This window comes from Oratosquilla oratoria, chromosome 41 (assembly GCF_046742065.1).
Source record: "Oratosquilla oratoria isolate Oo_2021 chromosome 41, ASM4674206v1, whole genome shotgun sequence".
NCBI classification, from domain to species: domain Eukaryota; kingdom Metazoa; phylum Arthropoda; class Malacostraca; order Stomatopoda; family Squillidae; genus Oratosquilla; species Oratosquilla oratoria.
The window spans coordinates 29491583-29516833 of NC_134817.1; the positions used below are offsets into that span (position 1 = coordinate 29491583).

The window sequence follows — 25251 nt, forward strand, 5'->3', positions numbered from 1 at the left end:
TGGAGGATATGGACCCGGAATTTATGGGGCAGGAGGGGGAGGGGGGAAAGGGAGGGAAGGTGGCCGATAGACGCCTCAAGAAGTATTTATGATATGTAGGCTCTTGACAGGGCTTCTGATTTATGCGACAAGCAGTGCCCATATTGGAAGTAATGGTGTATAGAGATACGGCCAGGTTTGAAAAAAAAAGTGAGGAATTAATGATAGGGGGGAAGGGGTTAGGGGGAAAGGACGTTACCTTGTGTGAAATAGAGCGAATAAGGGTCTAGATGACAACGAGAGGTCACTTCTCTTCGGGAAGAAAACAGACGATATAACGTCATCAGGACTGTCGAGCCACGTGGCGTCACGTAGTTTTGTTTTTCCTCTTTCTGGAAAAATGTCATCAGGGATAGTTCTACGGAGATTGCCCCCCCCCCCGGGTAAAATCGTTTAGCGACAGCTAGGCTTTAATCTGTAAAGCGAGGTGTTTTATTTCATTTTACTTTATTTTTCCCCAAATCAACAGTTGCTTTGAAATTTTCTGGTTTTGTTGAATTATTCTTCTCATCGTTATCTAAGGGTAACTTAAATCTTCATGTTTTGCCAAGATGTTAGCTTAACTGAATGCCTAATGCAATTTTTGTTTTAGTACTTGAACTATAGCCCAGTTAAAATGAATGGACAATAAATATACGACGCAAGTTCCTCCAATTGACAAGATCAAAACAAGAACATGTCAATTCACTTAGGGGAGAAACATAACGACATGACGTCATGAAGCGTGCCAGTCAAGTGCCACGCCTCCTCATGACGTCACCTCGTTAGATTTCTTACCCGAAGTGAACCGACCTTTTCTTGTAAAGACTGGCTATTGAGCCAAAGTCGAGCAATACAAATTTTTAGAAATCTTTGGCTGAAAATGTAGTGAGAGTCGACATGACGTCATGATTTCGGAAATGGTAAGGTGACTTCACTCAGGCTCGGCTTACCTGCGCGTGGACAGACAGCTTATTTGAAAACTTTGTCACCAATTTGGGACGAGTTTGTAACAAGTTCCTGAAAAAAAAGTGGGAGGGGAAGAAGGCATGGCCCGACACTGGCTGAAGAACAAATTTCTGGTTATCATATATATATATATATATATATTTATATATTTTATATTATTATTTTTTTTTTTCCAGTATATTGAAGTTCCGGAGGAAGGAGAAGGGGGCAGGCGTGGGAGTTATTCACCATAATAGGACCGAAAAACAGAAATTCTTAAATATTTGAAAAAAGCGCTTTTAGGAACCATCTTTTTTATATTAAGGACAGAGCAAAGGATGAGAGAGAGCGGAGACAGACTCCTTTTTACTTGTGGCGGAGTCACTGGAAGAGAGAAGAACACAGATGATGGGGACATTGGTGGAGAGAAATGATGGGGAGACGTAGAAAGGAGGAGAATGTGTGTGTTTGAGAGGCGATATGGTCGAGGTAGGGTAGAGTGAGAGAGAGAAAGAGGAAAGAACGTGAGGTAATAGAGAGAGAGAGAGAGACAACAGCTTGGGCAAAAGAGAAAGAAGAGACAACTGCAAAGGAAACAAGAAAATAAATAAGATGATTAGAAGAGAAAGGAGGAGGAGGAGGGGGAGCATATAGAGGTCTGGGCAAAAGGGATCGGGAGGGGAGGGGAGGTGTTGGGGGTTGTGCCGCCGGGGCACGGGTGAGATGCCGGCGACGGTGCCAGTGTTGCTCGTTGACGCCAGCCTAGTGCACACCCGCGCGCGTGTACAACCAAAACCCCCGACAACCCACCGCGCAAACTTCGGACACTAGCCGCAGCCGCCGCCGCCGCCGCTGCCTGTAACAACCGTAGAGATCCTCGTGAAGTGCCGCCGTGTACACGACTATGTGGCCGCGTAGCGCCGCGAGTGACCCGATCGAGGCAAGCGAAGATCTCCAGTACGCGACCGCGGAGTCTGCAATCGTAGGAAGAACAACTTGAGAGTTTGTGTTTATGATTAGGGTAATTCTTCGGTGTGGTTGTACGTCGTCACGTGGTTACAAACAAGTAAATTGAAAAAAACGGCCTGTTTTGTATTGTGAAAAAAGAACTGTGTGTGTGGGTGCTTTTTGAACGATGTTCAGTTAGTGCTGCAAGTCGGTGGACATTGAACAAATATTGAACAACCAGCGCGTTAATCGAACTTGATAAAGAGACTTGGAGCGGACCGGGCAGGTTTTTGAGGAACCGGGAACCAGGTGCGAACTTGAAAAGAACCTTTGCCGACTGCCAAAATGGGACAGTTTTTAAGACACCAAACCAGATGGGGAAAAAAGCCAATTTGTAACGCCAAGAAAACGTCGACCTACGATTGTTTTTTGTCCAAACGCTGGTGAGATTTCCTTTGAGAAAAAAAAAATAATAATAATAATAAATAAATACAAACAAAATAATGGATAATAATTGATAACTATGAATAGTTTTTCCATTGTGAAAAGTTAAATAAAGGTTGTCCTAGTAAAATCTGATCATTAAGAAATAATAAATAAAATCCAATAAAAATACAGCGTGTGTTCGAATCATCGTTCCGGAAAACGAGTTATACGAACTGACGCCGCAGCCGCGCTGCGCCATCCGCAGGCACCCGTACAGTGCCACGGCACCCAGCATGCGACACATGGCACGCTCCAGCCAGCCTAAGTAGTCTGTTATTGAAATAACCGGTGTTATAATGAAATCGTGACACCGGCAATTAAATGGGTATTGAAGAGACCGACCGTGTAGGGTAAGAAATCCATTGGTGCCTTTACTGCTCAGAGGGTGCTGGAAACGAAATAACACCCTGTGGCATTTTAGCGGGGAAGTTTTAAGCATTTTAAGGTTTCTACCTCCCGTTTTTGTCTCCCTTGGGCAAAAGCTTCCAAACTGGAAGTCATGCCTCTGTCCGGTGCCCCATCCAGTACCAGATTCGAAATTGCCGGGAAACCCCGGAATCCCTCTCCCTCTCCCTCTCTCTCTCTCTTTCTTCATTAAGCCCGATTACGCCACCGCTGCACCGTAACCCAGGGTGGCACGGTGAGAATTTCGGCATTGTGATTTATTGTTATGAATTAATATTATTGGGGAGGGGCCACCATTTTTGATACAAAGTTTGAAGTGCACAGCGAAGACTGCAATGTTTATTTTGAATCATGTTTGTACTTTCCTGGCGATTTTTTTTATTTAGAATTTCGATTTTCATATCGAGGTCTATAGATTTTTTTCTCTTTACATCTTACGGAAAGATCGTCTTCTAGACAGAAAATAATAAAAAATATAAAATAATAATAATAATAGTCTCTCACTAAGCGGCAGCTGATTTTATGTTGCTCAGGTTGGGTGGGCGACCCCCCACCCTCAAGCGGGGTCTCGGCAGGTGAAAATCCCCGTTCATGCCAGAGTCAGTCCATCCTCATCAGCGCTCATAAAATCATCTGGTGCTTGCGACAATTCAATAATATGTTTTGTGCGAGTTAGAGTTCTAACCTGTCATTCAAATTATTATTGTTCGTTCTAATCACTATTGTTATTACTACTACTGTTGTTATTGGTGATTACTGTATCATGTTGATAGTTCGATGCAAACACTCGAACTTACTCTCCTCAGAGGACGACTCAGGAAGGGTGCGTGTCATTTAGCAACCCTCCCTCCCTCCCTCCCCCTTTCCTTGATATCCCGTGTTTACCTTGTAGTCCTTTCCTCCTCGTCCCTAGTCTTTCACAGTTTGCTTACCTCCGTCCAACAGAACTCTTCTCATCTTATTATTCTTACTTTTTTGTTCATTTTTTTTCATCGTTGTTCTGTTCGCTATTTGCTTCTTTCTTGTGCCGTCGGAGTGACATCTCATGTCGTTTGAATTACTAAGGACAGTGCGGATCTACTGCTTGCACAGTGATTTGATATTGGTTATTGTGATAACGAGGAGAAAGGGTAGTTGTTTAAGTGCAATGTATTTCCTTGTGGCACGTGCTACTTTATCTAAATCTGTTGGTTTAAAGCCCTCAGAGAGAGATAGAGAGAGAGAGGGAATAAACTTGTCCACATGAAGTTGATTTACTTTATACAGTACTTTTTTCGGATAATTTTTAGTGGGGCGCAGCACTCCTCGGTTGCACTTCTCGGCCGCACTTCATTCGGATAACTCATGATGTTGTGTACATCACAATGAAAGACGGTAATGGCCGTCGACATGAATTCTTTCTTGTTTGCTGTCCCCACGTTGTTCTCCTTCACTCTGTCTCCATGTCTCCCGTGGGCTCCCCAACCTCAACACACCCCTCTCCCTCCCTACCCTTTCCTCCCCTCCTTTCCCCCTCTGTGGTCCTTCTACACACGCCCTTCCTCTGTTCCTCTACCCTCACCTGTACCTCCCCCCCATGTGACCCAGCCATTGTTCAAGCCAAGTTTCAGCATCCGAATGCAAGCACTAGTCCGAGAGATGAATACATTCTCCACCCCCCGAGCCCCACTCCTCCCCTACGAACCACCGCTGCCTCTCTCTTTTCTCCTTTTGTTGCTCAACTCTGTGTAAACCAATTAAGTTCGTGGCACAGCTCTGTGTCACGGAAGTATCTAGGTGCATAATTTCGAAAGAAAAGTGTGTGTGTGTGTGTGTGTGTGTGTGTGTGTGTGTGTGTGTGTGTGTGTGTGTGTGTGCGCGCGCGCGCGCATTTGGGGGCTTGGTATGACAGTTGGAAGAAGAGGGACTGGACCTCACGAGTGTAGTTCCTTTCCTGCACATTAAATTCAGGTAAATGTACACAAACATAAATTGGGCTCACAGTAAACATAAGCACATACAACCTCTACAAAGAATGTAGATGGCTATCTTCATCGTACGCTGAGGGGTTTCATGATTACTTGAAGTTTGATAGCTGTCAGTAAACATGACTGATTTTTATGGTCTTTTCACATCAAAAAGTTTTGGTAACAAATTTCCCAGCTCGAAGTTAACGCTCTCCCCCGTCTTTGATCAGATTATGTAATGGCTTGAACACTGTGGCGCGTTGAGTATATTTTATTATGGCAAATACCAGGAGATTTTTTCCCATTTCGTTATGTGGGAGGACCACACCTGAAAAGGGTCTCACAAGACCGGGACCCTATATTTCATTTACTTGTTATTGTGGGAACGAACCGCCTCATAACGGAATAGAATTGTCTGGGTTTGCTTTTTTGGACTATGGTGCCGAGATGTTAAGCCCCCCCCCCCCCCAGATCGCCTACGCACGTCTGGGATTGGAATGTGCAAACACTGATAGAAGGGGGTGGGAGGATGGGGGCTCTCCAACGGAATGCAGGAAGGGGGGGGGGGCTAGGGGAGGCAATGGGTACCTTGTACTATGCGGGAGCAGATGACAAACGCTTTCATCATTTTCTGCTGTGGGGCTTTCCATGTCTACTTCGAGGTGCCTCTGAAGGGACCTTGACAAGTCACCGTAAATCTTGCTACCGGAATGTCGGTCTGCCTGATGGGGTGGGTGAGCGGGAGGGAAAAGGGAGTGGGAGAGAAGGGGAGTGGGGAGCACAGTGCCATTCAGTTTGTTTTCCCCATAGTAGCAGCGAGAAACCGGTACAAGTGACGGTTATTTCGGTTATTTTCAAATTGGGGGTTATGGCGTTGTTTCGGTTATTTTCAAACTGGGGGTGATGGCAGGAGAAGTGGGGGAGTAGGTGGTGTTCCGACAAGTGTTTGAGTTTCGTTTCTTATTGTTTTGGGAGAAAATAAATGGTGACGGTACAGGACAAGACCTTTTTTCGTTTTAATATTTTTCTATATTTCATCATCCATTTCTTTATTATTATCATATTTTATCTATTTGGGGGGAAGGAGCGGGGTTAAAGCACGCATCGCATAAGACAAAACACAAGAACCCAAATTCTCTTCTCCCTTGGAATCTTGCTGTGGCATGCCAACACTTCCACCGAGTTTGCACATCAAGGATTAGTTTATTTAGTCACCTGCGCACGCATGATGCTTAGCATGTCATCACCGTCGTCATCACCATCATTACGTACGTCACTGAGTGGACGCAGACGTCATTCAGTCACCGAGGGGAGATTGTTGAGCGACTTTTTTCCGAGGTGAAATGTAACCCACAACACACGCACATGCACCATGCCAAACCGTGGTAAGGTACAGACCGCACCGTGCCTGAAGGGATAGAGCGGTCTAGGAGAGGCACCATTAAGACTGTAAATCGTCTCACCGTTGGGATCACTATTCTCGTTGGATTGTATATTTGTCATCGTAGTAGAAGTAACGATCTCGGTCAAAGGAGAATTGTCTTGGTGAATAGTTTCAAGTAAATTGGAAATCCGAAGATGAAAGGCGGTAGGGGAGTGATGGGTTAGCAAGACAACAAAGCCATCAACTGTCCTATTGTGTTGCTTAATTGTCAGGTTGTCTCTTCTCTTCGTCTAGGTACACGTGATCATGTTTGTTTAACTAAGGTCCGGCGTATCAGGTGACTGGGCGACGTGGGTGTATGTCTCTGTCTCTGTCTGTCTTTTAATTCTTGTAGGGGACATGTCCCGTGCCATGTACCACAGCGCCCATTTTGTCTAGAGCAGAACTACTTTATCCACCTTGAAAACAAACGCACCTTAACATGTTTAACTTGTCAGTTACTCAGTGTTATTTTAACGGGAATGAGGGTCTCCACTCTCCTTCAGCAAGCAGTTTAATTCAACGCGACAAGTTAAGATTAATTGCTGTTAAGTACAGTATTGCTAAACCCCTTCGCTACTGAGCGGGTGCCACGGAGATGAATAAAATGGTCTGGCGGCAGTCAGGATTAAGGATAATGTGCCACCCAGCACGGAAGGGGTTAAAAAATACGCTGTGCATTGTGGGTAGTCGTGTTCCCTGTTCGTTTGTCTCTCTCCCCTACACCCTACCCCGGTGTCTACACAAGAACGTGTCGGATCACTTACGTAAGAATTGACCCTTTTTTATCTAACCTTCACATGTCTATTACGCGCACACACACATTATATATATATATATATATTATATATATATATATTGGCCTGTAATTTAGACCTAAGTCTCGTTCGTCTGCCTGGATGGATTTCTTGAACAAACTGGTGAGGGGAAGGGGGTGAGGGAGTGGGTGTGAGTGGTGGTGGGGGAGGGGGCGACGCTTCTGTGGCCTTTGGCAAGAGGCAGAGTAGTCCGCCCAGGTTGGCGGTAAACGTAAACAACTTTGGGTATTTTTAGAGTGCGAGTGCTATAATACAGACGTGTGTGTGTGTATGTGTGTTTCGTATATGTATTTGTCTAATTATCTATATACTCAATCTCTCGCGCGCGCACACACACACACAATAAAGTCGTAGAATTAGTTCAAATTGTACATTGTCAATGTATCATTGTTAACTCAATAAACCTATTTTTGTATTTACTATTATTACACAACATGCAATGAAAGATAATTGCTGCCTTGAGTTTCACTTACCGGAAACCCGTAGCCCCACAGTGGCTGGCAACGGTCCTCGGAACCTCCCACAGATCTCTCTGGGAAGAAACGTTGGACTGCTGTCTGTTTCAGTCTTCGGCCAAAAAATCGTTAAAGGGAGCAGTCGCCGGTTGTCAGTTCTCCTTATGTGAAAAGGTTGAAGAAATTACAGAGATTTGGGCTCAATGAGAAGACAGAGGGTCAGCCTGCACATACAGTACAGGCGGATGTGAGTGGATGACTTGTAATGAAAATGGGCAACGAGATGATTCCGCTAACTTGTAGGACTACGAAAAGCAGACATCCATCATTGATCCTAGAGTGACAGAGAGAGAGAGAGAGAGAGCAGGTGTAAACATCTAGGAGTAATGACACCACATGTGGGGGCGGGGAGAGGTAGTGTTCATATATTGGTCTGGTTTCGAACTAATGTAAGTAAAAGATAAATGGATACAATGAGTTAAGTTAGTTCAGTATTTTTCAGTTTGGTGTTTTGTTGTCTAAGAAATTGCCGATTCCCGTACAAACATATCACAGTGAGCTGATGGGACGCGGTGTAGTTGGATCAGTGTGTGATTCACCACGGTCTTGAATCACGTTTTAGGTTCATGATCGACAGCTATTACCTTCCCGGACGAAAGCTCGTATCATTCATCGGAGTCGGAAGCTTAGAGCAGTATCGGAATCATTGAAAATTTTGGTATCATCCCATCACTAGAGATTAGTGTTAATATAAACGAGGACAAAAGCTTATTGTTAAGAGACGAATGAAGTAACATGCGCAGGGTTAAGACCAGTCTTAATCACTATATGGCTGTGCCAGAGAATGGCTGTAATGGTACTAATGATGCATTCCGTGCTTAAGTGCTTTGGGAAGCGCGGTGACCCCGCGCATACGAGTACACTAAAGAGGTCATCACACTGGGCTATTTTCCCACTCATCCTACCTCCAGCCTCTATTTGAATAATTAGAACATGACTTCGGTTACATAAATTTACTTTAAGAACATTTCAATAGTATGTCTAATATTCGTATATGTTTACAATCACTTGGTTCATCACTTAGATTTTCTATATATGACGGAAAGATATTTTGATATTTAGAGATTTGAACAGTAGAAATATTGTAACCGAAGTCGTTTTTACTCAAACGAACTCTCAACTGTCGGCGCTGGTGAAGCCCGTGGATGACCAGCGTGATAACCCCTGCGAGACTACCGATTTATCTTTAGTCGTACCCTTTGCAAGATCTAATTGGAGCATCCAAACGACTCTGGTTGCTGAGACCAAAAGATAAAAGGAGCGTTACATTTACTACAAAGTGTAACTAATCTCACGCAGACGTCTTAAATGGATCAGGAGATTAACAACAGATGACAACAATGGCTTCCCTGTGGCGACATTCCTTTTTGAGGGCCGTGTGCAAAGCCAACCCCCTCCCCCAAATAAATAAATACCGCAAATAAAACAAATAAAGAAGGTAGAAAATACTGATATTTTCATCTGACAAGAAAAGCCGAAATAAAAATTTGGACTTGATTTTAGGTCGAGAGATAATTTCTATTCAACTTGTTTGGGGCAAGAACGTTGTGTGTTAGACAAAAAAGAAAGAAGAAAAAAGGGGGGGGGGTTCACGTGTTCCAACACGCACTCATTCCGGTTCACACCGGTACACCTCACTTGCTAAACAACACCAACGATTTCAATTAACAGATACAATTCCATAGTAAGGCTCTCATCTGGAAGGGTAATGACTAATAATCAAGAGTCCAGCACGTGATCCATGTGTCGCAGTCTTGTTCACTTCGGGGTACTCTGCGTCCTGCGACGCTTACGATAAGCGTATTTCTTTGCGTCAAGTATTTACGATAGTCTGAAATCTACGAGGTCGTAAAGGACTTCATTCAGGTCGTAAATGTACGACCTGATGATGTACGATTTGCCTCCAGGAAGTGTAATACGTAGCAGTGGAGGCAACTGTACAGTACTTATTCGGATGTACATGGGGGAGGGGAAATGGTCCCCCAGGGGTATCACTTACATCGTATCCGATACTTTTGTCTATTTTCGTGACGGAAGGGTATTCGGAGGTGCTGAGTCACACGAAGAACAGACTCTATAGAGGTGCCACCACCACCACCACTCCACCTCCATCTCCACCACCTTCGCGTCTACTTTGATCTCCACCGTCGCCACCGCCGCCATCTCTAGAGGACACTGCCACCATCATCACCGTTATCGTCGTCGTCGTCGTCGTCGTCCTCGTCGTCCGCTTTGATCTCGTTTTCTGATTACTTAACTCGTTTAGATTTTACAGGAGTATAATGACCCCCCTTCCCTAACCAGATGTGATGCGATCTCCTGATGATAGCCTTTGATATATCTTTCCACCAACTCCACGGGTACACTTGGACGCAGGGACCCCTGCTACACCGAGGCAGGTGCGCGCGCGTGTGTGTGTGTACACATATACATTTGTACAAGAAAATAAAAATACAGCAACAAGTAAGAACTTCCATTTCTACGATATGAAGAGGTACCTTGGAACATTAGATTTCAGATATTTCTCTGATTTGTGTTCCCCTTCTCTGTGTTCACTTTTACACGTTAGATCCATTTTGTTGACAAATTAATGAAAACGGAGAAACGGTCCCAATACAGAATTAACTTGACCTTCCCTACCGGGTGGACCTTTTCCTCCCCCTTTGCCAGAATATATTATTCATCTCCGTGGCACCCCATTTATAGTATAAGGACATAAGTATGAAGGAGACTACAAGGGACCATAAGAGCTACACTAGGCAGTTCCATGTTCATTACCACCCATTATCATCATCCATAAAGTTATCTAATCTTCTTTTAAAACAACCAATAGCTTCAGCACACACTACGTGGTTCCTAAGTCTTCCATTCTTCATTCTGTTGGTAAACCAGTTTTTGCCTATTTCTTTCTTAGCTAAGGAGTGACTATATCTTTTGGCCAACCCCAACTCTTCCCGCAAATACATACACGGCGCACTAAACACTAAGTTAACTGTAACTGCGCCACTAGCCCCGCACAGGATTAATTTAATCTTTAGATGCGCTATGATTAACTCGTCTGCGGATAGCCGGCCTTGGCACGCCGGTGCCAGCCAGTGGCACTGTGGGGAGACAATAGGCATCTTGTTACCCCGCGAGTGAAAGTCAGGAATTTGGGCGAATTAAAGACTGTACGCAATCGAAACGAAGTCGGGAACTTGAAAGGGTTTAGTATTTCGTCGGCAATAACCAGCGCTTTTATCCTTGGGGACACCTGCACTGAAGTGATGAACTCTTACAGGCGAGATATTTAAGGAGGGTACGGAGGACTGAGATATTTTAGAAAATAAAATATCAGACATGACAGGAGGAGACTTCGCGTGCGAGAAGGAGAATGGGTTCTAGGAAGCTAAAACGGTGATTGAAGGTACAAGAGGCACAGGTTAAGGGCTTTAAAGTCGCGCGAGCAAGAGGGACACAAGCGCCAAGGGAGTCTGTGCCAGCGTTTTTTAAACCAATTCTCGTAAAATCTAACAGCGGCGTTATGCTAGTGCCTTCACTAGCTTCACTAGAATGACTTCGTTCGTATTGGCCCATGCCTTCTGAAAATTACAGTGACTAGATTAGTGATTTAGTGTTTTACCTCTGTTGAATGAATCGCGCCAACCTGGGTGATTTACTTGCATCTAATTGCTTTTGATGTTTAGTTTTTGTTGCCTTACTGCAATAATTTTAGTCTAATTTATATCATGACTCGGACATTTAAGTTGAAAAAATCTAAAGAGCTTGAATTGCAATAAAATGCAAGTTCTTTTTTATAAGCATGACTTTACATTTATTTGGGTTAGATCTCTTCAGCCACTCATTTGATTTGCTCAACCGAGTTTAGTCAAACTTTTGAATATCCACGTGATTCAAGTGAACCTAATCCTATTTCGTAGGGCTTACTATTATTAGTAAACTTGGATACAGTAGCTTTCAGCCCGGGGTCTACGTCATTGATCTTCATTATGAACTAAAGTTGACGGTGAACGGAACCCTGATGAACTCTACTCGCAACATCATTCCAGCTTGAGACTTTACCATTCAAGAGGAGGAGGAGGAGGAAAAGGAAGAGGGTGGGGATGGGAGGAGGAAGGGGAGGTTGATGGTGATTCATTACAACCGTACATAAACAAACATAACATTGTGTAAATATTTAATCTTGCTGCGCGCGTGTGGTAGTCTATATAGGTGAGAATCCCCCTATTCCCCATTGCATACAGTGCCCCCACTCACCCACCCCGCACCCATTACTGAGTAAAATCGCCTGGCGCCAGCAAGACCAAAGCCTTGAAAGAATTTAATCCTTAGTTTACTCCTAAGCTCACCAGCCCCTTTGGGTGAATACAATCAAATGGCTATATTCAGAAACAAGTTCACAATGTTCGCAATATATCAGTGGGTGTATTTGCCTATTGAACATACCAGTGTGTGTCAACGAGGGAACATTAATAGATTTTTTAATATTGTTAATCTACAATGATAAATATATTGTCACAATTTCTGTGTATAATGTATGCAGCCGGTTTTCCTGTATATATTCGATTGAAAAAATGCACCAGTTTCTGCTTTTGGCGTCCTAACTGCGAACTTCTATGTAGAATTCAGCGCTCAGGAAAATAATTATACCAAAAGACATAAGAATGGAGGCGACGGTAGGAGATCATAAGGCCTACACCAGGCAGTTCCATGTCCCTTGCCACCTAATCCCCATCCAAAAAGTTATCTTTTAAAACGTCCAATAATTTCAGCGCTCAATACGTGGTTACAGAGTGTATTCCATTCGTTAACCACTGTTGGTAAACCAGTTCATGCCTATTTCCTTTTTAAAAATAAAGTTGTCAACACGATGCACAGATAACGCTCCATCGTGTTTACCTGTACCCTTGGGCACATGGTTATCTCGGTGTTGTACTCGAAGTAGAAGTATTGTGACAAGTCGAAGTAGTGGCAAGAAGATCATAAGTGCTGACACACCCTCATACTAGAAGCGGGAAAAGGCTTCCCTCGAAAACCCAGCGAAGGCATATTTGCCCCCTCTCTCTCTCTATCTCTAGAGACAGCTCTCTGACTCAAGCTCTCTCTCTAAGGTGCTATCCGACTCTCTTTAGAGAGGTCTCTTGACTCTTAAGCTGTCTCTAGAGTTCTTAGACTCGTAAGCTCTCCGACTCCCCCACCCCGCCCTCTCTCTCTCTCTCTCTCTCTGATTCTTCAGCTCTCTTTGCCACGGGCGTCTCCGACGAAGAACCGCTACCCACCCCCCGGCGCGTGCGCCTGGGATTGAGTCCGTAAAAAAGTACCCAGCCCCGCCGAGCCGAGTGCCAGCTGTCACTCCCGCGGCACTTACTTGGGTCTAAGGCACAAAGTGACGTGTCGATGGCAGCTGCTGGGCTACAGCGTACTCAATTTTGTATTTCTTTACATGAGACCAGAGGTGATTAGAATAACATGGCAGCTGATAGGTAAGTGCCATCCAGGATACAAAGTTCGCCGACAATGTGGTACTCGTGTCTGCCACAGATGGTACCTTTAAATGTAAATCTAAACGTTTTATAACAGTTCAATTGTAATCGGGAGTACAGTGATGGGCAAGGATTTTGCTCCACTGAACTATTTTCACGGTTATGTTTGCTCCATTGCTTGAATACATTTATTCTGTACTCGAGAATCCCTTACAATGTGTGTGTGTGTGTGGTGTTTGTGTGTGGTGTGTGTGTGTGTGTGTGTGTGTGTGTGTGTGTGTGTGTGTGTGTTTACCTAGTTGTATTATACGGGAAGGGGGATATGCTCGTGGTGACCTGTCTTTGTATCTCTCAGCATCAAGTTTTTTCTTAAAATCTTGAATAGTGTTTGCACACACTGTTTCTTTGTCTAATTTGTTCCAAGTGTCTATCACTGTGTGGGAAGCTATTTTTTTTCAGATCTCTTCTGTAATTATCTTTTAGTTTCTTTTCGTGTCCTCTTGTTTTTCCATTGTCCCATTTCAATAAATCATTCTTATCTAAGATTTCCATTCCCTTCACAATTCTATAGATAGGTCTCCTCTTTCCCTTCTTTGTTCCAGAGTTGGTAATTCTAATTTGGACAGTGTTTATTTATCATTTTGGAAAGAGTTGGTGCCAGTTTTGTTGTTGCTCTTTGCATTCTGTCTATTTTTTTTTATATTCTTTTTGGTACTGGCTGTCCATAGTGTTGCTGCGTACTCGACTTTTGGTCTTATATGTGTAGTTAGATTTTTTTTAATCATTTCCTCGTCCAAATAGGCAAATGCCACTTTTATTGACCTCAATAAACTGTAGGTTTCTCTGACTATTTTATTCATATGTTTATCCGGTATCAAGTCTTTGCTGATCATCACTCCAAGGTCTTTTTCAGAGTTTACTTTTTTGACCTCTTCTTCACCAATTTTATAATCTCTCGATATTTTCCAAATTCCATTATACTACATTTCTGGATATTGAATTTCACTTCCCACTTTTGAGTCCATTTCCAGATCTTGTGTGTGTGTGTGTGTGTGTGTGTGTGTGTGTGTGTGTATTCATTCACCTTGGTCTTTGGATCACGTGTTGGACTCGTGATCGACAGCTATTTCCCTCCCGGAAGAGAGCTCAGAGCTCGTATGACCGATCTATGGGTCTGTGTGTGTGTGTGTGTGTGTGTGTGTGTGTGTGTGTGTGTGTGTGTGTGTGTGTGTGTAGCTATGCAACAAACGTTAAATAATACGCAATATGAAAATTAAATAGATTAATAACGTTGTGATACAAGTTATTTAAATGTGGCTGCAGTTGTCGAAAACATGCGAGACTCGATAATATTTGGTTAAAAAAATCGGAACAACATTTCTTAGAAAAAAAAAAGTGTAGAATCTGCTATAACGCTGTTCTAAAAACTTCTAGAACACACGTTGTCCTGAGCTCGTGGTGATCCGCTTATAACGCGAAAGTTAAAAAATATTTAGAACTGTTATATGTACGTGTGTGATGTGTGTAAGGTCACAGCATTACCCATAGATCGGACTACACGAGCTATGAGCTCGCATCGAAGAGGGAAATAACTGTTGATCTCAAGTCCAGCATGTGGTCCAAAACTGTATAGTCACACTGTGTATAACTGTGTAAAGACACACACACACACACGGCAATTCCAATTGGTTATACAAGATCAGTATTTTTAAGGCGAGGGGACATTTCTAGAATCTAAATTTAGCACTTTCTTTAGTCGAGCCTTCTCCCCCCCCCCACTGCTCCACCTTCATCGCGAAATAAGCAGGACTTTGTGGCGCCACCGAATGCAAACTTCGTGGCGACAGAGCACTCGTTGTTGGCGCCAAAGGTTGTTGTTGTTTAGAATACAAGTTTTTAACCTGGGACGACTCGAAACATGGAAAGTGGCTAAGCCCCACTCCCTGCAATGTGGGGGGAAGGGGGCTAGGCTGAAATAGTGACCTCGAGGCGTGATTAACCAGTTGGAGTGAAAAAAAGTTTGGCGCCACGAGTGGTGTGACTCACTGCCAGTACATCTTCTTCTAATCCATATTGGAGCCACCAAGGACTCATCTGTTCTTTGTCTCTTCAACCGAAACCGTGGTGCACTTTAAGGTGGCCGCACACTAGCCACTTCTCGCTAGCATGCTACTTTCTTTGAGTAGAAACGACTTCGGTTATGATATTTTGTTTTCCAAATGTCAAATTACTCTTTCGCCAAATGGTGAGGAGCTGAATGACGAACTAAGAGAAGTTAATCCTAGAATACGAATGTTAGACACATTCTTGAGATGTTCTTACTGAAGTCAAGAATATTGAAGCCGAAGTAGTTTCTACTCAAACGAAGTAGGAAAAGCTAGTAGCATGCTAGCCTAGCGTGCCGTCACCTTTAGATATTTTAATCTAGTTAACGCTAACGAGTTATAGTGCTAACACGATTTAATTCTAGCTAACACTAAGGTATTCCAACTAAAGCGTTAATTGTTTTAGTCAAGCTGACATTAGATGATTTTGTTTTGCCAAAAGAGAACTCTGTACAAGAAGGGCCTAAGGGCAATTATCTTGACTGCCCCCTCCCCCCGTAGTGACCGGAGACTATTTGATCCTTGCAGTGGCCGGACGCAGCACGAATAGACAAGAATATTTAAGTAGGTGGGATTAATAGTTGAAAGGAATATCACGTTGTTGTTTATAGAATTAAATCTCAAAATTTCGAAGTCTGCCACACGCGAACGCCTCAATGGGAAGTTCCGGTCGCTGACCACGCCATTGGTGAATTTGTCTTTCCATTTTTCTTTTCTTTCTTTCGCGCGAAACTTCAAATTTTGTGTGTATTACAAGTCTATGCCGCATTCAAGACGGTTGTTAAGACATGCAACATAGTATTTCTCGCCAGAGGTTTATGGGAGAGGTGAGAGAGTTTATTTGGTTGTACCAGTCTGGGTCGTTTCTGTGCCCCTGGCTGGTAGGAGGAAAAGGAGCTGTCGCCGGTTGTCAGCTGGCTAAAAAGGGGTTGGGGTTGGGGAGGAAATATTGTCGAAGCTGATTAGAGATCTTGGGGACGCTCTGAAGACCAAGCACCAGACCCTCGGGGCTGCAACTCCGGGAGTGAGGGAGGTTTCCCTTTGCTGCATAAAATCACCGGGCGGCAATTGGTGAGATGCAGCGCGAGAAGTTAAGGTAACTTCCTGGGGCGCATGGTCCGTACACACGTACACGTACACGTACACACACACACACACACACACACGATCATGATGACTGATCGATCGACCTCGTTATGTTCTCGACGTCGTCGACACGAGAATCAGTCAAACGAGACGTACAGCCACACCGTCATCTACATCACACTTGACCTACGGTAAGTGTCGCCGAGAGCTATAAAACCTTCCCCCCCCTCCCCCCTTCTCTCTTCATCGTTTTCTTCTTCGGAAGGAGGGGGGGACACGGCACATGAAATCTAGTAAGGAAAAAAACTCGAGTAATTGATTTCTGACGCGCCTCTGGTACGTCACATCCACCCTAACCTTATCACTACCGAGATAAATGGAATCCCCTGGCGACAACTAGAAAGAGTATCTAAAGTGAAGCTGTCGAGTACTTGTCGCTCACTGCATAGTAAGTGTGTCACTGACTGGACACCGCAAGATAGGAAGCGTGGAAGACCAGGCGGACAGGTTGGGAGGGGCTTTCGTACAGGTGACTTCGGAAGGATGACTGACACCTGAATAAAACCACCTCGGTAGCGAACTTTAAAAGAGTCTGTTCTTGCTAACGCTGACGTGGCATCTTAGGATGGAATTTCTAACCCCTATTCTCTCCCCCTCCCCCCGCCTCACCCTCGGCTACTTAAATAACATCACCTTTCTTCAGCCAGAAAAAAATCCTTAGGCCCCTGTTCACACTAGCGGTATGAACAGCGCGGAAACCGCGGCGGTACCGCATCACCAAGGAAACTTTGCGCGGTTGTGTAAGAACGCCTCCATCGACTTTCATTGTAATTGAACCGCCGCGATTCAAACATCTAGTGTGAACGGAGCCAAGCCACCGTATTGAAGTGATCGCAAAGGGGATTGGAAATGAAGAACGAGAGATTGGTGAAGCATGAGAAGTCACGATTAATTTGGGCAACTCCACTCCACCCCCCACCTCCCTGGCTGCAAGTGACGGGGCTCGCGTGTGTGTGTGTGTGTGTGTGTGTGTGTGTGTGTGTGTGTGTGTGTGTGTGTGTGTGTGTGTGAGAGAGAGAGAGAGAGAGAGAGAACATTTAGGAATACATTGTTCAAACACAACACTGGTACGGAAGGATTGGGTGCATTTAGTTTCGCCGTTTGTATTTTCATTGATCACTTCATTGAAACGTTTTTGGCATTTTCTATCGAAAACTGAAGTCAATATTTGCGTCCTTTCGGGAGCAACATCTCAAGGATTGCGCGGTTAAGATGGCATGATTATGTCTTCAGAATTTATTATAAAAATTGCAAGATACGAAGACCAGCTGATGAGCTGTAGGTGTAGGAAACATTTAAAAAATCGGCTGCTCTAGGAAGAGTTTTAATTGGGAGGTGACTGTTTCTATATGTAATCGCTTTCACTTTTATGGAGTGTTTGTGCGTGCACGCATGCATGCATGCAAGCAATCACAACAACACAATACCCAGGTGCTCAGGGCGGACCATACATCTTGCGCTTTGACATACGTTGTGACGTCATGTCGTGTGGGCTTGCCAAGTCCCGCCCACTTCCCTCGTCTTCTTAGTTTCCTCGTAATTATTATTGCCTTAAGCAAAACCTTGTTTATACACTTTTACCACCTAATTAACCTCCTCTTAAATTTTATCTGTAATGTAAATGTACGTTTATACATCTTTATTTTGAGATGGTTTTTCTTGAAATTAAATTGTCTTCCTCGTTTTCATCATCTTTATTTCCGTACTTTTTGTTTATACCTTGACATATTTCAAGTTGGTTTTTCACCATATTCTTCACCTCACGGAGATGAATAAAATATCCTGGCGCATTCATAATAAAAGTAAAGGGCCAACCAGTACGGAAGGAAATAATATTGTACGCGTAATCAAAATATACAGAAATATGTCAACGTTGTTGTAAGAGGCGGGGTTTGTGAATGACGTCACGTCGCCTGAAATCGCAGAACGGCCCAAGGGCTATGTGACGTCATATCGACTGAGGACAATTCTAACTAATAGTGGACAAATTCTGTGGTTCATGTAACGCAGAGAAAATAATTGTGGATGACACAAACACAGAATTTTTTAACTTCTCCATTGTCGAAAGTTAAGAATAGAGATGTAAGAGAAAAGGGAAGAATGAAAGGAAGAAGATTTGGGATAAATTATTATTATTATTTTTTTTGTGAGGTTGAATGCGTAGCGCATTAATCTTTTTGGGACGGGGGTGAGGGCATTCGAGACTTTTCAATTGTTTCAGTCTTGAAGTTCCTATTCTGAAATGACCCCTGGTCCTTATACCCCGTTTTGATGTTACGGGTTCATTATATTGAGGAAGAAAGTCTTTAGACCAGGTTACGTTCAAGGTGATAAAAATCGCCTAGGGACAAAATGGCAGCGAAGCTGTTAATGAAGAAACGGCTCATCACCCCCCCCCCCCCGACTACTTGCCAAGAATAATCTCTCATGAAGCAAGGCGGCATCTTTTATTCGGGGATGTAAAGATTTTAAACAGACGGTGTTAAAACCCAAGTAATGTCTAAACATGGATGGGATTTGTGTATTAGTATTTTGTATGTGTGCAAAAATGCCTATGACACTTCATATTGATAGACTAAGTGACAAATACACACGCGCACGCGAACAAGCGTTGAATTACATCATCGAGTATTTGTTCCAGAAGAAAGGTAAATGGATCGTTCTGTATTTGTTGTTGTATTCACAATTGAATAATATCGTCTGGCGCCCACCACAAGCGACAAGAAAGTTCCAACCGGTACGGAAGGCAAAAACACGGTGTTGCCATCTTATGGTCACTACAAATCAACCTTTCGTAACTCATGTCTGTAAACATTGATCTTCAACAACCTTACGTCTTACACAACACCGGGACAGCAGCAGCAGCAGCAGCAGCCAGAACAGCTGCACCGGTCTCTTTCTCGGGGCCGCGTCACGGACCAGCTGCGTCCCCGATATTTTGGCAGCCGGGAACCCGCATTGCCCCCCGAGGCAGGGTCGAAGATTCACGTCGCCTCTTGGTCCACGCACGGTGCCACCTACACTTGCACCACCTGTCAATTCTACTCAAACGCTTCCTTTGATCCGTCTGCCCGGTGCCCTTGATCCACCTGTCTGGTGCACCTGTCCATGGCGCCTGCGCCGACATGTAGAGAACTCGCATACATAACATGTACAGTCACGAGCAAAATTGTTGACCCACCCAGAGCTTTTCGCGATAAAATTATTTTTTGTCCCATTTTTTTTATTAATCTATTCAAGAAATTTACCTGTGATCTAAATACTACAAAGGAAAATATATCACGTACTCGATAAAAAAAAACCGTTAAACTGTAACGTGCGTGCATGTTTCCATACGTGTATTATATTGTTATCATTATTATTTAGATGGACCACAACACAACCTACTGTCCCGTCTTTGCGGCGCAGAACATCCTCAGCACTCCACACTTCGTCCCATGTGACCTCCCTCCTCCTCCTCCTCCTCCTTCCTCCCATGCCATACTTATGTACATCACGACCGAGGCTACGTTCCTCCTTACTCGTCTTCCACCCCACCCCCCGGACCTCCCACGCACCACCTCCACCGCCGGTATGGTACGAGGTATTACTTGCATGTTTTCTGCGATTGATAGGGACTTGGTGGCATCCCTACGGATCAGAGTCACTAAGCATTTCAGTGACTAACCATAACTTACAAAAGCCACTGTTTTTTTTAATCCGTTCTGTTACCTGCCTCTTTAAAGCTTTTCCTTTTCCGTTGTCCCCCGTAGATAGAAACGCTGGTTAATACTGGCAAGATACATTCATGGCATCCATCTCACAAACAAGATGGCATCCCGGGAAGCGACTCCATGGTCCGGGCATGGAATTTCATCTGCTGTGACCCCAACCGGACTCTGCTAAGAAAGGTACACTCCAGTCACGTTGGGTAACGTCGGACACCCACATTTATTTAGATTGATTAATTTATTTATTTTTACAACGAGAGGCCCAGTGGCGGCGTACTTGGCATACTTTATTCTTGCAGTTTTTAGGATTGCGTTGTCGAGAGCAGCGGTTCTATCCTTGAGGACAATATCGCGTTGAAGATGTGGACACAGTTGGTATAGACGGGGAGGTAAAAAATGAATAAATGAAAATAAATCGCTATTCTTCTTTGGGTGGAAATTAGTCTCCGATCCTAAAAGAATATTGCGTGACTCTGGTCAATAGGGATGTCCTAAGAATAACTTACGTCTCGATGACGTATTCCGGTTAACGTAACTTCGTTGAATAAAATCGTCTGGCGGCAACTACAATACAAGCGCGATTCCCGATCGGGAGGAGAGACAAGGAGCGCCTCATATTTTTGGCGCCAAGTTCTCGGAATACAGCTTTAAAAAAAAGGGGGGAAGGGGGGGGGAGCGGCCAGGGTGCGGTCAGTGCGGACCGAAATAGGGGCACCTGTGGCGACAAAAATAAAGGGGAACAATGAGAACGGTGTAATGTAGAAGATCCCCTTGTGTACTCTCTCCAGCTGTTTACAATGTGTATGTGATTGTACATGTGTGTGTACTTTCGTGTGCGTTTTAAAACTCGTACACACACACACACAATTATATATATAAGATTGTGTGTGTAGGTGGGTAGGTAGGTAGGGAGGGAGGACGGAACTCGACATAATTTGAGTTCGACGAGTCTTCTGGCGAGGTGGCAACGACGCCGTTGTGATTATACACTAAGATGTCGCTCGCCCTGCTGCTGGTGGGGGTGGTTGGTGGTCAGCGTGTGGCGGGGGTGGGAGGGGGAACGATACTTCCAAATCCAGTTTTAATTGTCAATATATATATATATTTTTTTTTGGGGGGGGGGGGTGTCCAGTGCTGCCATGCATCCAAATTGGACCTCTCTCTCTCTAAAGGGAGATTTCCGCCGGGATATTCTTTTCATCTCCGTGGCAACTCCCCCCCCCCCCGCCGCCCACGATAGCGAGTGGGGGGTGGGCGTTTTTTGTCATCATACATATCCCAGATATTAAATTTGACAGGAAAGATTTCATGCCGGTCACGCTGTCTTCCCGAGGCGTCAACTATCAACTTTCTTGAAAGTCCGTACGTGTACACACACACACACACACACACACACACACTCCACTGAGCTATGACGGCCGAAATATGCAGATTTGATTTATGCTTCCTCGTCCTGGAGAGCCCCACAGCGGATGATTAGAATCGTTTGGCGCTAAACACAATTGAATGTCTGAGGGTCTTCAGTTCCCTCGCAACTAAAGTATTTCAAACAAAATTAGTAATACAGTAACAAAATATGAGATATTTATGATTGATTTCGTGTTCCAAGTTCAATTATCCATAACCGTGCACGTCTTCAAACGACGACACCACAGCGGAAAGGAGGCCTTTTCATGACGTCACCGTTTCGTCATCATTGTTTCATTAGAAATTATTACATTTAATTCATAATGTACTGATTGGCTCCCATCAACTGATTTCATTCAGGTGCACGTGACTTCCCTGTCACACTTAAACACAGGAGTTTGGAAAATTATGACGTGACGCTTCGTGACGTCACTGACGAAACGATGACGTAGCTATGACGATCCGTGACGTAACATCATGAAACTGCTTTCACCTCTGTTCCGTCACTTCAGATGGTGGCTTCAGCCATCTGGCGGGGGAGGGGAGGAGGGGCGAGAACAGGTTTCTGGTGGTAGCCTCCTCCCTCCCCCCCCACCACTTTCATCTACTGTAGATGACAAACTTGTTCGATGTTGATATGGTTACAACCCCCACCTCTCACCCCTTCCTCCCAAGGTGAATAAAATCACCTGGCGACAAGGAGTCTCCCTTGGCAATCACCAGAATAAAAACTTGTAAGGCCGTCAGGGAACACGATTCACTATGGTTGTAAGGAATATATTTTACATACAGTAGTTCCCTTACAGCTTCCGTTGTTACGTGCACTCATGAAAATTTGGATTATTTTACAAATGCTGCCGCAGTTGTCCTATTGTTTCGCTCAAAAAATCCGTACGAGAGTATCTTGTATAGAAATCGAGTTATGAGAATATTACATATTCTCGTCAAAAAAGAAAGTACACACACATATATATATATATATATATAAACATTGTAACGAAAATAATTACCCAATTTTTTTTGTTTGGAATATGTCATAACTAATTAAAAAAAAAATGAAACTTCATTGTCGCTTGTGTCTAGGTAATTTTCTGTGTAGAATCTTGGTTGAGGGCAGCCTGCTGCTGGTGAAAGGTAGGAAGAAGAGGACGAGGGGGAGGAAGAGGAAGAAGAGCCAGCCAGCGAGACCCATAATATATATAATAAGAGGCGCGCTGGCACAAGTACCGACTCGTTTCGGGGTAAACACAGCAAGGAGACACGTGCAGTGGGGTCTCTCCTTTTCTTCCTTCTCTTCTTCCTCGTTCTTATTTTCCTCCTCCTCTTCTTCTTAGTCTTCTCTTTCTTCTTTTTCTCCTCCTTGTTTTTTTCTTCCTCTTCCTCCTTCTCCTCCTGCCACAAAGTGGATTGGGTGGTTTCTAATCCCTTTCACTCGTTCATCTTTTGTTTCGTCGTTGATGCTGCGAATCGTTCGTGGGGCGTCTTTCCCCGCCACCTTTAACTCTTTCCTATTTCGTTCGGGTTTAATCAAAGTTAGGGACGGTTCTAGGGTCTATATTCTAGAAGGTACACTCCTAGATAGTGTCTAGGTCCGTAGTCCTGATAGGTAAGATGACAACTAAGAAGATATGAGAGACATTATGTGCTGGACTTGTGATTGACAGCTATTACCTTCCCGGATGAGGGCTCCATTTGTGTGTGTGTGTGTGTGTGTGTGTGTGTGTGAGAGAGAGAGAGAGAGAGAGAGAGAGAGAGAACGACTGCAGATGTGAGGTAATAGTCATTGCCACTCAGACATACCAAGCTCGAATGGATAAAAGAATATCAACTACAGAATAAAATAATAATAATAAATCGTAATTACAATTATTATAAGTCGCTACATATGTGGAGCACCGGTGGCTGTTGGTCCATCAAAGACCACAGACTGAGGCGGTTGCCAAGTTTGATTATTCCAACCTTGAAGTAGTTAATCTGATAGTGCCCTCGATTTTTTTTTCATCTATACTGAATGAAATAGTCTGTTGTTCGCCAGAGCAAATCCCTAAAGCTCCCCAATTTGTACCTTCACAAATGTAAACCGCCTGTCTTTGTGTACAGGATTATTTATTATAATTTTGAATTGCTTTGAAATACTTTTGAAAGTTTTGAATTACTTGAGAAGGAGAAGTCGACGAGGGCAAATCAAAAGGATATTTTTGAATTGTACTTTTTATAACCTCCCATATTGAAAATATCGAAAGTCCTGAAGATGTATCGTCCCGTAGGAGATAGGAGGGTTATCCTGCAGTGGATTTTTGAGAATTGACACGTAGTCTTCATTTGAGGAACCAGAGAGAGAAGCAATAATTGCCGTATTTCTTTTTAGTTACATATTGGTTTATCATTTATTCATTACGTGGTTTGGGAACAAATATATTTTGGTAACGCGATTCTTGGGCGATGGAAAATACACACGTCTACAAATATATTTTTTCTTTTACAAATACTGCACAAATAACATGTTGAACTGATATCGAGCCACAAGGATTTAAATTTCGTGTTTGTTTTCGCGTCAGATGCAATTTGACCATCGAGTCATCTCGAGCAGAATGTCCTCGCGAGCGCAAAGTGGCCGAGACTAAACAAGCCAGAGTGTCACACTCGGAGACAAAGAACTATTAGTGAAGATCAAGCGAGACTTGCGCAGATCGAGGAGGAGGAGGAGGAGGAGCCCAAAAAGAGGGCCTGATGGCTTAGGCATCATCTGGTCTTTTTGTGTCTTCCCGGTCGGCTCAAAGTAAACAACCTGGTCGCGGGTAGGAGGTGGGGAGGAAGGAAGGGAGGGAACAAGAAAAGAGAGAGGAGCGGAGAGGGGGAAGGGTAAAGGGAAGAGATGAGGGGTGAGAGAGAGAGATCTGGTGGATTGATGGGAGTGAGCAAGAATGGAGAAGAGATAATAACAAGAGTGGGAGCAAATGATAAGGGAGGGAGGCAGGGAAGGAAGAGGAAAGGAATATGGCGGACTGAGGTGATAATAGAAAAAAAATAAGTAATAGTATAACAGAAACGAAAGGGAGAACAAGAAAGGGAGGAGAGAACGGAGATGGGGAAGGGAGGTGGCAGAATCACAGCGAGAAGGGAAAAATAGTAAAAAAAAAAAAAATCGAAAGGAAATCTGAAAATTATTGCAGGGGTGAAAAAATTATACAGAGATAGCCACAAGGGGAGAGGCAAACAGATGGATTAAAATGAGCCTTCTGAGAGAGAGAGAGAGAGAGACATCATCTGGGCAATTGGTTTTAGCATGGCCACGTACTTTTGTTGCCGGTGCCTCTTGAAGCGGGCACCCCGCCCGGTCCGCACTTATTAAACTACTCGGTCCATTAATTCATGTGAAACCCTTTCATCACCCAAGTAGTGCTTTTTTTCCTTCACACGGTGAAATGATAATGGTAATAAATTATTTTATTCAGATAAGTGATGGTTGTATTTGATCGAGTTGAGCAACCCCCCCCCCCAGTCAGCGGAATAACCTCGATTGACACATCGAAAGCATACACTGCGTACTTCTTTTAATTAACGTTGCCGACAGGGTTTGTCATTCATCTTCATGGCATCCGTTATGGGTCGGGCTTTGGTGATGCAGGTGAGGTCATTATATTAAGAGAACAGGGCAGGGCAGGGCAGGGCAGGGCAGGGCTGGGCTCGTAGTAATGGATTTAAATTGGATACATTTAGGTTTAAGAAGGAAATAGGCTAGAACTGATTTAATAACAGTGATTAACGAACAAAATAGACAGTATCCATGTAGTGAGCGTTGGAGCAATTGGTTATCATAAGACGAGAACTTTATGGATAGGGATGGCAGGTGGCAAGGGATATGGAACTGCCTAGTGGAGGCCTTGTGGTCT

At 43.9% G+C, this 25251-nt stretch overlaps 1 protein-coding gene across 8 annotated transcripts in view; it reads left to right on the forward strand.

Moving 5' to 3' along the window:
• Nucleotides 1-1678: 1678 nt before the first annotated feature.
• Nucleotides 1679-25251, forward strand: part of LOC143021189 (uncharacterized) — a 32740-nt gene continuing 9167 nt past the window's right edge. For 2 of the 8 annotated variants that reach the window (XM_076178481.1, XM_076178487.1), the window contains exon 1: nt 1679-2032. The gene's annotated coding sequence lies outside the window, so the exon portion shown is untranslated. The remainder of the gene's footprint in view (nt 2033-25251) is intronic. The other 6 variants (XM_076178483.1, XM_076178482.1, XM_076178485.1 and 3 more) reach the window with 6 other exon arrangements.